This window comes from Brachyistius frenatus, unplaced genomic scaffold (assembly GCF_029030835.1).
Source record: "Brachyistius frenatus isolate BFR_SWC_R1_liver_20210118 unplaced genomic scaffold, ASM2903083v1 Contig_202, whole genome shotgun sequence".
NCBI lineage: Eukaryota > Metazoa > Chordata > Actinopteri > Embiotocidae > Brachyistius > Brachyistius frenatus.
The window spans coordinates 366854-385512 of NW_027210801.1; the positions used below are offsets into that span (position 1 = coordinate 366854).

Below are 18659 nucleotides of genomic sequence, written 5' to 3' on the forward strand. Positions count from 1 at the left end.
GCAGTGACTGAAATCAAATGCTATAGGGTAAGCCTAAACTGCAGAGAATTCACATCCCGGTGAGATATAATTGTGCCTGTGAGAAACAAACAAGGGTCAGATGGATAAAGGGGCTGACAACATAGTCAGCATGTTGTTGTTTTTTAACCACCACCACCATCTTTCTGTGAACCAGTAGTTTTTCATCCCACCCTCATAAAGAAGTGTTAAACCAAATTCAAAAAGGTTCATATCTGACCTTGAAGAAAGCCAAGTGTGGAGAATCAACATTGACTCAAGGTTAATCAGGGTTTGGAGTCAAATCAGTTTAACTTTAACTTAAAGAGAAGGATACTGTCTATTCAGGAAGATTATAAAATGCAGCTGACGTCTGGAACCATAGTCTTTACCTAACCCTAATCCATTTGTGCCTTAAAATCACAAAATGTCAACATACATCTTTGGAAAACAAGGATTTATGGCAATAATAGAAGGCACTGACAAATAATGTTTCCAACCATTTGGAACACATTCAAGATGGCAAATATAGTTGATTTTTAAATGCAAAAGGGAATTAAGTATTTTGTGTTCCATGTGGGCAGCACGGTAACAGCAGCCACGTTTCTGTAGACAAAACAAAACCTTCACATGACTGCAGAGGAGCCGCAGGAAAGTTTAGCTGATACTGAAATGGCAGTACAACATTTTATTGTGCAGCAATGAAGCACCAACAGGGTCTATCCAAGTTTAGCATACATTTAAATCCAATTTACAGAAAATTGGTACAGCAAAACACAAATTAATGCGGCTTTCCATCTACTGTTGTCAGATGAATATTAGGAGTTGTTTCATCGGGATGAACAGCTGGTGATGCTAGTTTACCAGTTGGGTGCAGCGTAATGATTTGTTAGAAAAAGATCCAGTGGATCCATGGTGGAAAAGAATGTAAAAACCATGATGAAAATTGAGGAAGGTTAGAATTTGGTTTCCTCATAGTTTTCGTTTCCAGTGGAGCAGAAGCTTTAATGAATCTTGAGGTTACAAGAATATCAGTTATTCACTAAATCTCTTTCTTTTGCACTTTGCTACATCTTGCTTTAATCAATATGCCAACGTTTCACCTCATTCAAGCAGTAAAATGTTTTTGTGTAATTTTGGGGATTTTTTTTTTTCTTTTAATCAACATACTGAAAATGCACATAAAACAAATTGTTCCTAATGTTGAGTTCAAATATTTAATCCTCAAATTAATGGTTTTGTTGACCCTCACCACTCTGGAAAGGATACCAAAATCAGGCCTTAATAAACCAAGTTTTAATAAAAGGCAATCTACTGCCATTTAAAAAAAAGTTGCAACCTTCTTAAAGGTGGCACATTCAGTTAAGAGGCCATATTAGGATGACAACAATGGATACAGCATTGCTGTTCTTTTTTTCTGCAACAATTTGGTAATTGATAGTTTTTTTTAAGTATGTTGAAGAACATCATTGTCACTATCTTGTTGTTATAAGGCTGTTTTAACTCTAATTCACAGTTTTGATTAGGCACAAGTAAAATGGTCACATTTTCCTGGAATTTTTGTTTTGTTTTTAAATTTCACTCCAGCCTGATAATGGGGACTTATGGTATTTCAATATGTTCTGAAGTGTCTATAAACATTGAGTTTAAGGTTATTTATTTTGGCCCATTGAGGATTTGTTAGCGACTCACTTGGCAATGTTTTTTCAGGCAGAATTTTTGTTAAACACCAATGGCTTAAGGGGTTAAATGCCAGTGTATTAATGTTTTTATTTTATTTTATTTTTTATAAAACTTCATCATTCATGGACAAAAATTAACCCACACAACCTCTCTGAGTAAGGCCAGTAATTTGCATTCTTACAAATGTGAACATGATTCTTACATTTGGAACAGAATGCGCGAGTTATAGTTTTCCTTTTAATGATATTCCTACCTTCTTTGCCTTTATCCACCTTCACCTTCTCTACACCTAAATAAACCTAATAGAAAGTAATACTCTTCTCTTCCCAAAAATGTCTAGTCAGAAGACAAAACCTATTTACAAATTTATCTTCAGTGAAAAAGAACACTAAATATATGTTGATAAATAAATGTGCAAGCCTTAGTTTTGATAAAATTTCCAAAACCTGTTTGTCATCTGCAGCCAGCAGGGGCAAAGACAACATTTTTGTTTCAACAGTGTGTTTGCAGGCGACCGGCAGCACTCTGCGGCAGTGCTGGAGGAGTTTATGATTGTTTTCCCACTGAAAACAAAGAACATCCAGCAGGCCATCTGCTGCACACCAGTAAATGTATATAAGTCTGGAGAGCTGTCGCTCCAAAGACATCATTTAGACTTGTGCACATCTGTTTAACATTCATTCAATCCATTAACTGTGAGTAACGTTCTTCAGGAAATAATGCAGGTTTTGTGCAGAATGTGACTACATTTTTTTAAATTATGAAAGGAGAGGAAAGGCGTGCCCCCTGTTATCTTTTTAGAAACTATATTATTCTGTGCTACGGATGCTTGTCCGTACAGTTCCAGGAAAGTTCACGCACCTGTGAGTAACGCATATAAATGAGGAACTATGCTCTTAGTCGATAATGACAGCAAAATTGTACCGAAAAGCACCAGGTAGATGTAACAATGAAGCCGATAAAAATGATCACAGTTTTAGTACTACTACTCACTGAATGGAAAACATTTCTGCAATTCCACGTGTGTTGCATAGTAACATTACAGACAACACACTCATTTGATAGGAATACACAAGGAGAGACAGTTTAGGTAAAGTTGGAAAGATATTGGCAAATGGAACCTCTGAATCAATAAGTCATTAACTTAATGAAGTTAAAACACAAAAAACATTCAATTCAACAAGCTACAACCTAATTTTCCTGAAACAACCTGGACAAATAACATTGGTCTGTATGTAAACCGTCTGAGACAAGTGCAGGGACAGTCTACAAAGTGCAACACCATTAAAAAAAAATGTATTAATACAATTTATATTAACTTCAGTCTTATTTAATGTAGGGTCACCAAAATCACTTCACACATCAATGATCTCCTGTTGGTTATGAACAATAGTAAGATTTCAAGGGCCCTATTTTCTTCCACCTGGGCACAGCACAGGCGCAGTGCAACTGTATGAGGGCTGAGGGTGCAAGTAGGTCTGGCAAAATTGTTTGTTATTTTAGTGAACACAAGCGCAGGTGCTACTCTGGCACAGCGCAACGCAGTAGTGAAAGGAGGGAAATAGATCATTAGAAGGTGTGCCACTGCCGCAGATCATGTTAAATTGACTTGGGAAGAGGTAACTAATATCATAAATAATTATTCCCCTGGTATTATGAGAACCGCTGCCCAGTGTAGGAAGGTGTTAAATGATATATGACCAAAAAAATGCATCTTAGATGCCAAACACTGACATTAATTAACTGTCAAAGTGAACAAAGAACACTTATCCAATACACAGAAATCAGGTGCTGGAATGATATTGAGGTATAAGCAGAAGTAAATTACAGACACTCCCAGTAAAATTAATTTATTAACACCACTGATAAGCAATGTGCTCTAAATGTCACTGATGTTGTGCTGTTAATGAATAAACTGCATTGGGAGCTTTGAGAGTGCCTGCTTTTTTTTCAATTATTAATTAAATGGCCTAAGCTGCCGTGCGTAATATACACTAACCTTTTATACGTAAATGATGCAGTGTCACACTCCGTGGTCTTGCACATCTGACTAGATTACTAAACCAGATGAGTTGGTGAAAAGGCCTTTAAATTGTTACCCTGTATGGGTAATTTCATTGCAAATAGTTTAGAACCTTTTATATCTAATGGCTAGAATTGGCTACTGTGTCATGATGCATGTCAATTGCCTGATTCACATTCAATTCAATAGACAAGTGTCAGCTCAATTTTTCATATAATTAACCGAATCAGATGGCTGCATTCAAAATATGATGTTTTAATTATTTATGTAAGTGGTATTAACATCCACTTTCATCTTTCAGTGAGATTTTGGAAAGGATTAATCTGCGCTGTTGCCTACTGAAGCTACAACAGTAGCCCTCTGCCAGCTGCGTTGCGCTTACACCAGGGGCTGTATTCACAAAGATTGCTAGGACTAAATGTTACTCCTAGTGACAAAATTCTAAGAAAATTGTTGGAATTGTGACGTTTTCTAAGAATTTCCCCTTAAAGTTAAGAGGAGATCCTTGTAAAAATAGAAGGTATTGACAAGGCATTTTAACCCTTAAAAGAGCTTCGAAGGAGAAAAACTTTTAGGAGCAGGGAGGAGGACTTTTAAGAGGCTTAAAAATGTTTTAAGCAGTGGAGAAAATTGCAGAAGTAGGAGAAATATTCTTCAAACGTTGAATGACGTTAATGAAACACTACAGAGTATACTGGCAGAGATGATGTTTGTGGTTGATCTCATGTAAGACGCTCACTTCTCCCACTCAACACGATATTGCCAGAAATGAAAGTGATCACAGTGAGAAGATATTCGGTAACTGGAAAAATGTTCAGCAGTGATCACAAATAAAATAAAATAACGCAGTTAATTTTATTTCCACCGGATGTCCCTGCCCATTATCACCATTATTTTTTTGATCAACCAATCACATCTTTTGAAAGGATGCATCATATGTAGCAACGGGGTCAACAACACCTCCTCACTAAGATCAAGTTTCTGTCCTTTCCTCGCTCAGAGTTGCTCTGAGAAGTTTCCTAGGCTAAGAAAAAAATATATATATATTTTTATATTTTTAGTCAAGAGCTCTCTGAGAGGATTCTAAGAATGTTTGTGAGTACAAGTCCGAGCTGGCAGAGTTGCAGGTGCAAGTTCACCTCAAAATGTACACCAAAATACCACATCTTCAAGGCACACCCCCTGTTGGACAGTTCTGCCAGGTTCACCCAGTCAACGAAAATTACAACACAAAGCACCTTCCACTGTACCAAAATACCAATGTGCCTGTATTTGCACCAGGTGCGATAATAGGGTCATTAGTACAAACAATTAAGCTTCAAAATCTTGGTGCTGTTGCATAATTTTGAAAACTAACAGGAGAGCAATTAATTTGTGAGGTGATTTTTGTGGCACTACAGGGCGCACACATCCATTGCTACCAAGGAGAACAATTGTATTTGGAATGATAATCGATGATTGATTTTATTTAGCAACCACCACTATTCAACTACAGCAAAAGCATTTCAATGCAAATAGGCTTTTATAAGGTACTGGTGGGTTGATTTTGGTGCCTTTGAACAAAGCCAGGCCAACTGTTTGCCCTTCTGTTATTAAAACCACACAACTTCTTATACTTATGTGGCCTTAATTGACTTGACAGGTTAGACATTATCATTAGGAACTGTCAGACCTTCCAAAGCTGATACATGTTTTGACTTGTGGTTACACTCAACAAACTTGGGTACCTCTGAGCAACTCGGAATCTAAAAATGACCCATTTGATACCTACAAAGCAGTGAACACTATGACAATATATCAAAGAGCTTAAATTGCCTAAAATGCACTCTAGTGATAAAGAACTATGGAAGTCAAGACAAGGGGTTCAAATCAAACTGCATGTCTGCCGAGCAAAAAGAAAATAAAAAAAGCCAGATGACTGCAGAAAAGTTTTTGGAAGGTTTAGCTGACGCAGCAATGGTGGTGTACATTTACAATGTGCAATGTGAATTCAAAAACAGTATTTACGTGGAAAAGTCACCACCTTACCTGCCATCTGCCATCTGATGACCAAATTTGATGTGATATCTGCTGATTGTGGCTAGCACTCTGGCCTATCCAGATGTTGCTTTGCAAAGATGATTTTCGAGAAATAATTTAACATCATTTGATGAAAAGAACAACTTACTAGCTTTTGATTAGTGTCAAAGCCAGTGCAATTAAAATCACTGCACAGATAGAGAGAAGAATGGGCTCCACTAAATATCAACAAATGATGAATATAAACATTGTACACTCAGATAAGAACGTTAAAAGAAGCTTCTTTCTACAACAGAACGATGATCCAAAGCAGAACTCAAAATCCAATGCCAACTGCTTCAAGAAAAATAATATGAGCTGGAGCTTTTGGAGTGCCCCTCACCGGATGATCATTAGGAATCTGTCGGGAGCTCTTCAATATCGAGAGTAAGAAAACTGTCTGTCAACATAAAAAATTAAGCTGTGTCATTTGCCTAATGCTGTCTAATGTTCTTCTATTTTTAAGAATTAAATTGTTAAAAAAAAAAAACAAGAAATGTGCCATTTGACCAGAAGTTTCTTTATATCAGTGTTATTCTAAAATAAAGAAAAACAAATCCTTGCTTCTATTGTGTTTCTATTACTATTCTTCTGTGTGAAGGGCAGATGAGTGAGCAGGTACACAGTTTCTCTGGGTGGAAACACTGTGATGAGAAGTGGAAGTGATGAATTTCACATTTCGGGTTTGTCTTGGGGCAAATGGAAGAAGGAGTAAGTGGTTGGTTTGAATGAAAAGTGATGATCACAGCACAGCAAAGAAAAGACAGCCACTTATAAAGCCACTAATCGAACATCAAGAAAAACATATCTAGGGAAAGAGGTTTCAGCAGTGACCTCAGTGTTTGTCTGAAAATACAGCTGTAAAGGGTGACAAAAGACAATAAGAAATAATCAAAATATAAAATAAAATACAAAAATAATATATATATATATATATATATAATCTCTTCAATTCTTACTTAAATGCTGTGTCAATTTCAAATGGGTGAGTGAGCATTTTGGAGAGTGAGGTGATCTGTAAGTGAACAGGAGACTAGTTAAATTGTTAACTAGCACTTTACTGTACTATACTGTGGAAACGGGTCTCTCAACATGCAACTCAACATGCTGTTAATTTGTTGTCTTTTCTAAGGTCTTTGGTCTAAGGTCTACGCTGCTTTAACTGTGTATCCAACAGCTGAACCTTACTAAAACATGGTCAGTGGTTGTCGGTGGATCATTCAAATACTCAAATGTTTGATGTGTATAGAACCATCAATATTCATATTTTAAATTCTGAATGCAATGTACCACAGCTTCCATCTTAACTGAGATCGTTCTTACTGCTAGGCTGATCTCAAAGTCCACCAACTAGCCTTTTTCCACAGTTTGAAACCGCATCACATATTCAGCAGAGAAAGAGTGTTTTCAAAGCAAACCCAACTCAACTTTTCAAAAAGTGCTTGAAGTAAGCTGTTACCGCCACGTACACTGTAACAGAATATCTACATTTTAGTCTTTGTTGTATTATTACTTATCTTGAGGTTATCTGGTCAATTCATAATCGCCCTTAATAAGCATTACCCTGGGGGCACTACATGATGCTCACCTGTTCCCTTTCTTGTTAGCCAGCTCTTCTCTGTTGACAGGTAGTCTAAGTCATGTTAACATTAATCTATTACGATTATGATGTTAGTGACATGGGTTTAATTGGGGTCACAGTGACCTTGACCTTTGATTAAAAAAATAGAATCAGTTCATCTTTGTTACCAAATGAATATTTTTTCCAAGTTTAAAGAAACTCCATCCATTCAGCGTTCTTGATGTATTGCGTTCATGAGAATGAGACAGACAGATGGGCAGGTGGATGCACGGACAAACGGACAACCTGAAAACATAATGCCTCCGGCTATGACTGTGACTGACATAAAAAAAAATTAAAAAAGTCTCAAAACAGATTCATGGAGAAGGGGAATAATTAATCAAAGAGCTAAGAATTACAGCTGTCACAAATTAGCTCAAAAAGTTGGTCTGAAAAATACTACCCCATTCTGAGCTTTAAGAGACAAAAAAAATTACATATTTCATGTTCTACTTGCAAACAAAGACATCAAAATACACATTGAAAGGCTTCAGTAATGAGGACTCGAGTACTACTCAACAATTCTATAATCATGTTAATTTTTGATGTGGGAAATAGCAGTTTCACATAGAAACTTGTTTTTAATGGATCTTTTTTTCAACATCTCAGGATTTCATGAGTTGTAATTACTTCATGATAGAAATGGCTGAAACAATGAATTTCATGTTTTTTTATTTATATTTTGTTGTATTCTGCATTTTGTTTTTTTATTTTTCAGATATTGACAGAAGAGGAAGAGACAAGAAAGGAAAAGGATGTACAGCAACAGTTGCAACAAACAACATTACAATGATATGTTCTTAATTTGCTTGAAATAAAGTCAGTTGCATTTTGTTTTCTTTTTTCAGTTAAGCAAAACTGTAAAGGAACATGTGGTCTGTCATTTTTTATGTGAAAACCTGAGTGCAACATTGTGCATGCTTTTGAAGATAATTTATAAGTACTGTTTTTCCCAATTTGTCCAATTGAGTGAATTGTTGAGAAGCAGTGTGATCTAGCAAAGAAAAAGCTAAAAACACTTTCGGTGCGCTACATTCGAAGGCTACCAGGTTAGTTTTTAACATTCACATTCATGTACAAAACAAACCTGCAAGATTGGCTTTGTGAGGTCTGATTTATTCAAGTTTTTTTAATGCTTGACTTTCCATGAGGGATGCTTCAAACCTCTGTATTATGGAGCTTTGACCATATGAACACATATGAAGCAGCGTGTTTCCAAACATATTTATGATTTGAAGAACTGAAGTAAATGTCTGGCAGCGGTCCTCCAGTCAAGGACGGCAGTCTGTCAGCAAGACTTACAGGGGATTGTGGGTCCAGCCACAGATATGAAGCCAGTCTCTGACACATCTGTCATCATGATAGCAGATGGGCCTGAGGTCAGGCCATGGTTGACCTAAGATCAACCCAGACTCCGACCACCGAGAGCAGCAGTACCTTTAGGGACCAGTGACTAAAGCTACACAAACACACACACACACACACACACACGCACAGCACTCAATCTACTGCTTGTTCACACACTTGACACAAACACACACAACTAAGGTAGCGCAAGCCAACACACCATCTGCCGCCCCTGTGTTTGAGTTCCAAATCGCAGTTATCAACAAAACACACAGAAGACCTCGAAACTACCCCGTTGGAGAAACCATTCCCTTTGAGGTTAGATGGAGGCCAGGTAAGTTGCTTATATTTAATTGAATATGACAGAAGGAAAATGGATTTCCTCACTTTTCACCAATTTCATTCACCTCACACTCTTCTAATCCTCTTCATCTCTCTACCCCTCTTCCAACCCACCCATCCACACCGTCTGCTATGACCTGGAATAATCACCTCTCTTTCCTACTCCAAGCAGCTTTTTTACACTTATCATCAAAGCAGGTTTATGGTGCTCCCTTCTCTGGCCTCATTGCTTTTCATAAATGTCATCGTCTGTCACTGGAGATCAATACAGATAAAACAATCGCACTCTGTGGGTCTCTCTTTCACTCGCTAGTAAGACGAGCATTGTTCTCGACCCACACCTCTGCAGTTCTGTAAAATTTTTCGTAATAGGTGTGTTAGCACAATGAGACAGTCTATAGCACTAAAAACACCCAATACCTCAGTATGTGTGTGTGTGTGTGTGTGTGTGTGTGTGTGTGTGTGTGTGTGTGTGTGTGTGTGTGTGTGTGTGCGTGCGTGCGTGCGTGCGTGCGTGCGTGCGTGTGTTTGTGTGTGTGTGTGTGTGAGATGAAGTAATATTCAAAGTTTAATTCAATTCAGATTTCTCATTTCATTGCACCTTACATTGTAAGAGAGAAACAATTCCCACGAGCAAGCATTGGCTACAGTGGAGTGGTAGCAAAGTTAGACCAATATATCACACATCTACTGCATGTATCAACATATGAATTTCTTGAAATTAGGAAATGATAGCTACTCAGCCTTTAAAAATGTTTATGTAACATGTAGCTTTGGGTTATAATGTCAACATTGTACATCACCAGCATTTAATATTGTGAAATATCAATGGGTTTTTTTAATGAATAAATCCCCAAAATAATTTCACATCAACTTTTGTGAACTTAAACCCACTTTTTCGTGCTGTTGACAGCAAGCCTGAAAGTCCAAAATGAAAGAGGCTGTCCTGCCCTACAATGCAGAAACACAGTATTGTTTGTCAAAACTGATCAGAATCAGACATTTTTATGTCACCCTTTACCATTAAAGTAGGTGTGATGAGTAATGTTTGACAAAAACATAATACAAATTCAAGAATTGTAAAACAAGGGTAAAAATTAAATGCATTTATGGTAGTTAGTGCTTGCTGGTGAAGCACCTTTACCTAAACACTCACTCACTTTTGCCTGTTTTCCAGAATTGAGTTTGTTATACTACACAAATGAAACAACAGTAAATGGTCTGCACTTATATAGCGCTTTGTCACCTTTGCAGTCTCAAAGCACTTTACACTGTTTCCCATTCACCCATTCACACACTAATGGAGCTGTCATTCAAGGTGTTTGCCATTAGAAATATATTCACACACAAGTTCACAAACCAAGGTGCCATTCAAAGTGTTCGTTTGCTATTAGGAGAAATTCAGGGTTCAGTGTCTTGCCACCTCAGCATGTGAACAGGAGTAACTGTAACTTTGTATAATTAGTGGGTGTCTCCCATCGCAGTAGAATATTTCTATGCTATCATATATATATGAGAGGACTGAAGGCTTTCAGACACATCACTGCAGTTCAGCTCTGTTCCCGGCAAAAACAATTGAATAATCTGAGGAATAATTGACGTGATCAGATCAATTCTGACAGGGTTAAATATTTTAAAACTATAGTGTTCAGACATTTTGGCATACATTTTTCCACATAACAAGTTTTAAGAATGAGTTTAAGCTTATTTTTTTGTATTGTTAGCAAAAAATAAAAGCCATCTAAAGCCTAAAGTGAATTCCCTCTGTTCATTTTCCTAATCTACCTTGTGCAACATGTATTTGCATCCATGCTATTATAATCAATTAAATCCTGTGAAAATAATTAGGCTGCCTGCAATATTTCTTAAATGCAATATAATAAACAGGAATGTTTGTTTACAAGTTTTAAAAAAAAAAAACTGTTAGACTTCACAACAAAGTGGAATGGAAATAAAAGAAAAGAAGTAGAGTGGGGAAATAGAAAGATTTACTGTATTTACTTACAACGTAAAATTACTTAAAATCTAGTACAACATAATTTCGTAATAGCCAATCAAATTTATATTATTTTACAAATGTGAAAAATGTCTTGAGTAGACTAATTGAAATCACATTCAATTGAAACTAGAGAGTGGAAGCTTCATTGGCATTGAGAATGAGTTGTGTGTAATGTTTTGCTTCCTGTATTTGGTTAAAAAAAAAAAAAACTGCCTTTAATTTAAAATTTAAAAACACAATTATCTGTCTTTAAAATATTGTCATGAAATGATAGTTGTGGAGCAGCATTGGAATGTATTTGACCTAAACCTATCATGTGGTTTGTCAGTGTTCCCAATCAGGAAGTAAATGTTCACATTGTTATTAACAAGCTGAAAATGAACATGTTTGTGGCCTTACACTGATTTGCAGGACTTTTTTGCCATCACTGGCAGGATCATTTGAATCCATGCTATTATAATCAATTAAATCACATGTCACAGAGCGCGAGAATGAGCTCAAGTTTATCTTGTTGGGACCGGTTGGTACCGGTTGGCAGAGTTGTGTTGGTCGACCCCAGAGCATTAGTTTCATCCAGTAATTTAGATGGAGAGTCAACCACAACTAAGGTGATGTGAATTTGGCAGCACGTTAAGTGTACCTATCGATAAAAAGTAATTTTCTTCCAACTACTTCAATTAGGCCACGATTTAACCAACACCAGCTTAAGCTAACTACAGTTTGGTGTTTCTCCTTAAAGCATTTACTTTCTTTCCAGTCATCCAATAACATAAAGTACAGGTATGTCAGGTATGTCAACATCTTTCCACCTTTCTCCCCCCACTAATCACTTTCCTGCTCAGACTGCTGCAGTCAATAGGAAAACCTGCTTATCCATTTATAATGGATATATTTTGTGAAAGATGTTACTTTTAGATCTGATTTTTACTGTCAATTATAAGCACATGTACAAATATACAAAAATACTTAGAATGGTTAAATTTGATCTGATTTTTCTCTTAAAAATATGACAATAAAGAAAGAGTGCCTTTTCATTTTTTAGAAATATTGAATACAAGTATCATGATTTTGATTTGACAGATGTACATAAAAGTCCCTTCTCTTCTCTAAAAAACAAAATCAAATGGATCAATGAAGGAAACATGAACCCACCAAACAGTGTAGCCTGCTGAGACGCTATCCGACTTAGTGCTGGGTGGTGTGACCAAACATTTATGTCTACTTCCCTTACTTAATCATTTCAAGTCTGTAATATTTTGTAAATGACTCTCAGTTAAGTGACTTGATGTACTTCTTTTGTACAATTTCTTAAATCACTAAAAGAACTATAACTAGAAGTATCACTGTATTTACACCTTCTGACTTGGTCAATTTTGTTGTTCTTAAGTCTTGCATGGCATAGGGACATGCATTCTGTTATAATACTTTCCTTGTGTGATGTAATTGTCACTATTACAGTGACTGAGTCCCATGTCGTGTCCAATGATTCTCCAAATAATGAAGATAAGTAGCAACATCCACATCAAGTTCACCACACCCAGCACAACAGTGTCTCCTGACAGGAGAACCTTTTAGATCCCTAAAAAGTTATCAGTTTCACCAAATTTCACTTTTCACCAATTTATGGTATATGGTATGTTATGTATGCTAAGCAAGTCTTATCCTCTTTCATCTGGGCTACTTATTTGACAGGTTACAGGGTAAGAATGCAACTGAGGTCCTCCATTTCCCCTTTGGATGGACAATTTTGTGGCAGCCAGAATTATACAAACCAGTATGACACAAGGAAACTTTGTGCACACATTACATGACAGGACAAGAAATAATAGCACTGTGTGCATTTTTGAGCTTGTCAGAGTGCTTTATTATTGTTGCATCAATACTGTACTGAAATATCTCAATCACATGTTGTAATCACTCTGTAAAATTGGATATTGTATTAATGTGCTGTATTGTTATTGCTGTTAGTTAATATTGAGAACACCAATAATACAATGTAACCCAGATCAACATATCTGCCCTATGTCTATGTGGGTGTTCTTTAGGTTCTTCAGCGCAGACATACAGGCCAGTAATCGGCTCACATTCTTCATAGTCACCTTCTTGCTGGATGGTGAGTATGATTGTCTTGTGTTTGCACTGTAACAGAATGGCAACCTGTGTAGCTGTACACTGTCTTCTCACCTAATGTCACACATTGCTTGTAGGGAAAGAACATTAGGAAAAAGTTTGCCCAATCTGCTTCAAGCTCGTTGGGTGTGTTGCAATGGCAAGTTTTTTGCGATTTGGACACGCAACACATTTGCTAATAATAATACTATCAAATGCATCGCGTTTGTGGCAACCTCTGAATGACAACCCACCTCTGTGAAGCAGTAGGCAGAGAGAAAGCTTCGCAGTGACATTATTCTCTTCTCTGCAGAGAGCTCTGACTGAACTCTGCTCGAATCTACAGGCTTTTTTGTTTTCCATTGTCCGTGGCTGCTATGTGGGACCTTCAACTATTTCATGATCACCATGTCTAGGTTACAAGCGAGCTGAGCCAATATTAAAAGGTGACATGAAAACACTGCACACCACGAGCTTCCACGGTGCTGCAGACTCTGCCTCTCTTTAGAGGAACAGACTCCAGGAAGTGTGTGCTGTCCCTCCTTCACTGGACCCGTTTATTTCACAGGTATATAATCATGGCACGTTTAATATTCATTAACTTAAAATTAAAAAAAAAAAAAGATGATCAGCGCTCGCTGCCTGCAATGCTTCCACTGAGAATGAGCAGGTGGATTGAACATCTCTTCACCTTTCACCTATTATCGCAATGAACAGTTCTCAAGAAACAGTGTTTGCCCTGCTATTATAAGAGTTAGGTGCAGTTCCCAATTGCTTTCACGTTAACGGCTCTTAAGCCGAATGAACCGGGCCGAGGTCGAGCGAGTGGGAGGAAGGGAGATATTAAAACCCCTTCAGCTAGCGACTGTGGTAACGTGAGCCGACGAGTGTGAAACTGTAGTGAAGCCAGCGGCCGTTGGATTTTCGTTGTGCCTACAGTAGTTTAGGTAAGGTAAAGACGACCTCTCAGCAATGCGACGGTCCTGAAAGATACAAATGCAAAAATAGTACTGTAATCGTAAGAACGGACTGTGAGGGAGGCAAATCTACCGAAAGCTGAATATGATCGTAAAATAAATATATGTCAGAACAGCAATGCCTATGAGCAATGTAAAGGTCCCGAAAGATACATTAAAGTAGTATAAATATATATATACAAACAGCAATGCCTATGTGCAATGTAAAGGTCCTGAAAGACACTTATACATGTTTTTTTTCCCACATTCTTGTAGCTTTTTTATGCAATCAATTAGACAAATGTGGAAAAAAATTCATATCAAACTAATATTAGGGGTATTGTCAGGGGTGGATAAAGTATTTAGAGGTTTTAATTAAATAAAAAGTACTACTACCACAGTGAAAATACTCCACTACAAATAAAGGTCCTGCATTTAAAACCTTACTTGAAGGTTATCTGTGACAAGCAAAAGTACACACTGTGCAATAAAATACTCAAAGTTAACTATTACATAATGTATTACATTTAATATTACTGCTAGATTATTATGTATGTTGTATTTTACTGGTGTAAAACTGTCAACTAATTTTAATAATTGCATGCTTGGGTAGTTTAATCTACAGCAATACTATTTAAAATCATCATATATTTACAGTATATCAGTATTGTCCTGTGAGAGCCATGTCTGTAAATCCACCACTGGTTATTTTAGGTACAAAAATATAATTACAGGGTTAAGTGACATTCAATAAACATTATCAGTTGTTCAGTAGCTGTAATTATTGCTGGCTACAAATACACAGGTTTAGCAATTTATTCTACCTGCCATCATCCTTCAGCCTGAGACACGCGGGCAGTGAAGCCTCTCCATCTCCTCGATTAAATGATGACATTACATAAAATGAAAATGTCTGGTGACGTAGTCAAGCATGTCTTCACCGCTGTCCGCAGCGAGCTGTTCTCAAGAAAGGTGGACAACAATACTACAAGCCAGGAATGATACTGCCAAAGAGGGTATTTTCAACAGGCACTTCACGAGTTATATTGTATTCTACATATAAGCTTTATACTGAACAGAATACTGTGGAAAATAATCCCATTTTAATCACCAACATTTTCAATAGTAACTGTAATTGAACTACATATTTTCTCTAAGTAAGTGTATTGGATTACAATTTGATTAATTGTATAGTTTAATTGTGTAACTCAATTACATGAAACTAGTTACTCCCCAATATTGGATTTAATTTAATATTTAACGGTTGTTTATCTTATCCAAAGATGGCCAGACAGCACTCATGTACAACAAAGAAAAGTATCAACTTTTGAGAAGAAACTGGGACAGCAAACAGCAAATGATTACTGGCCTAATGGTAGCAGTTTTGTCTGTTTTCAAAAGATTTGTGTTCTGTGGATTAAATGCACATGATGGTTGTCCATCTGGAACAGAAAAAGAATAACATAAAATGGTGTGCACAACATGTAGAATATTTCCATTTGAGGGAATAGTGAAGTCAAAAAACAAACATTGACTTTTGGGTTTCATTATTTTACTCAATATAAAGATCATGCAGAATAGAGATTACACGTGAGAAAGATTGGAATAGGATGATTTTAAAAGATGAACAAAGCCACATTTCTCTTTAACACAAACTCTGTCTAACTTTTGTAGAAGGTAGAGCAAATAAAATTTAAAACAGCTGACTTGGAAAACATGTTTTCAGGCAGGGCCTTTAAGGGGAACCATAACAGAAGAAACTGTGTTGAGGGGTTAAAAATGATTTAAAATATATATATATATATATTTGCTGTGGACAGCTTCCCTTTCAAAGTATCAGTATCATAATGGGTCTTCAAAAAAACACAAGTGCCGTCTATACAAAATGAGCCCAGTCAAGCACCCTCCTACCCTCTAAAAATACACACAAACATCCACACCTGCCTATGCACCGATAAGACGTCAACCATTGCCGCTCCAAATACGTTTGCACACCAGCGTCGGTTGACTGCACTTCCTCATTGAACGATTTAAACAATTTATTCTGACGCAGAGCCGAATCCGAGGGGGAATTTAGATTGAGATTAAAAAAAAAGAAAACCTCAGACAACCTGAAAGCCTTGAGGGTGGGAAAGAAGGGGGAGGACGGGTGGCTGGGTGGTTGAACCTGAGGCAGAGAGACAGGGAAATATATGAGCCTGTCACTCAACATTACAGCGTCACTACAAGCTGGACAATCATTAACACGACTAATGAACACTGCGGGGCCATGCTGCAGTACAGACCTTGCTCACATACACTATAAAGCCACTGTGGGGAAAGTCCTGCGACAGCAATGATAGTTAACCACTGATGATGTATGTGTGTGTGTGTGTGTGTGTGTGTGTGTGTGTGTGTGTGTGTGTGTGTGTGTGTGTGTGTGTGTGTGTGTGTGTGTGTGTGTGTGTGTGTGTGTGTGTGTGTGTGTGTGTGTGTGTGTGTGTGTGTGTGTGTGTGTGTGTGTGTGTTTGTAGAGAGAGAGAGAGCTAGAGAGCTTTTGTCTAATCTAAAGCGTAGCTCGAGCATACAACATATGTACAGCCCTATATTGCCTTACGGGCACTATGGGTAAAATTAACTATCACAGTGTTTTTGACCATCCCTAAAGATCAATACAGCAATGAAAGTGTTGGGATTAATATTGGTGCTTTCACAAAATAGGTCCATGAGATGTTTGATAAATAATCCAAATTACATCACTTTACTGTATTGCTGCCTTTAAAAACAGGAAAAGACAACACTGATGTCATGTCATGATTTTAGTTTCCAATATCAGTATATCAAAATTATGACTGAATGCATGACCAAGCTTTGAACTGAGAGTGAAATGTTGACTTTGCACTCAATTAATTTTTTTTGCGTGTCTTTAACTTGAATTCGAAAAACATACTTTTGTCACTACCAATCTTCCGTATCAACTCTTGAGTGTAAAGGAGAACATCTGCTCTTATATAATCTGCAGGTTGAAGAATTTCCTGCCCGCTTATTGTATGTCACAAAACAAAACTTTTACCCCACATGCCCAGGCTTGCAGACTGTTTGCTCCTTATTTTTTATTTGAAGGAACAAGTACGTAGTTGTTTGTTTTTATGCCTATGCTTGAAATCATGGACATTCTGACCTTGACTTGAGCGACCCCTTTAGGTCTTTGTGTAATACAGCATTTTTGGGATTCTCAATACACATACAGCTCTGGAAAAAAATTAAACATTGAATTACTCACAAATATTGAAGTCAATGATCACAAAAAAGATTTAAGATAGACTAAATGTATTTTGTTTACAGTTTGTATTGTCTCAAAATAAAAAAACAAAAATGGTTCAACCATGAACATAAATTAGACCGTTTCATTTAAATGAACAAACTAATCATTTTCAGATGGTATACTTTTTCAGAGTTGTAGATTGTAATTTAAAACAATTTTAGGCTTTACCATAACCTGATGCTATAAAGTGTATGGTGCTGTTAACAAGCCTTTTTTTCCTTTATTAATTTTGCTTGTTGGATGGTTTAGTGTTTATTTGCCAGGGCGCTAAATGCTTGTAAATGAAAGGACAAACTAAACCTAACAAGGTCATTTTCAGAACTGTGTAATGGTCACACCCAACAGCAAAAATCCTTGATTACAAACTGATCATCATGAGGTGGCATTAGTGTGTACAAGCCCCAAATATAGAAAAATATGTAACTGTGTAAGACATTTTTTGCTTGATGTAAGAAACTGACTGTTTGTGAGATCAAGGTTATTTATTATCAGGGCTATTTGTAGACATTGAGAAAAAAAATGGAAGCATCCTGACAACATCAAAAGTAATCAAGTTAGTTGGGGTTGAAATTAGAACTGGATTAGAAAAGGTTGTCTGTTTACCATAACCCACAAAAAACATCTCGGGAGCTAAAGTGTAGAAAAAACATAATGGAAAGAAATAATGCTGTGACTCAAATCATAAATGATTTCATTTTCATCTAAGTGTATGTACAAATCTGTACTAACTATGAGTCCATAGGATTGATAATTTACTACCTGAATCTTGTGCTGAGATTGTAGAAGGCAAAATTACCTTTGGTTAAATTACTTACTCCAATCACATCCCTTCAAAATTACAACATAATAAAGTATATAATTCTGCTATTCCAATGGATTCCTTCTGAAAAAAATTTTTTTTTCTTAACCTTGACATAGTTTTTTTTTTACGCCTTTATTCATTCAAAAATTTTGACAAATTAAATCACATTATTCCAAAACTAAAAACTATATTAAGACAAACTTTAAAACATTCTTTATGTTACGTTTTATTTTGTATTATTTTATATCAAATCAGAGGATTCTTAGAGCCTTTATATCTCAATATGATAATCATAATATAATTCTTGCTGTACTGCTGGGACCATACAAATAAAATACAGCAGCCATGTCTGAAGGGTATGTGACGCGTATCAGTCAGGGTGTTTCGAGTTCAGAATAGGAAAGTTTCAGTTCAGCTG

At 36.7% G+C, this 18659-nt stretch overlaps 1 protein-coding gene across 1 annotated transcript in view; it reads right to left on the minus strand.

Moving 5' to 3' along the window:
• The window catches only part of LOC138632972 (GDNF family receptor alpha-4-like), a 65392-nt gene that overhangs the window by 45819 nt on the left and 914 nt on the right, over window positions 1-18659 (minus strand). The gene's annotated exons all lie outside the window — the stretch shown is intronic.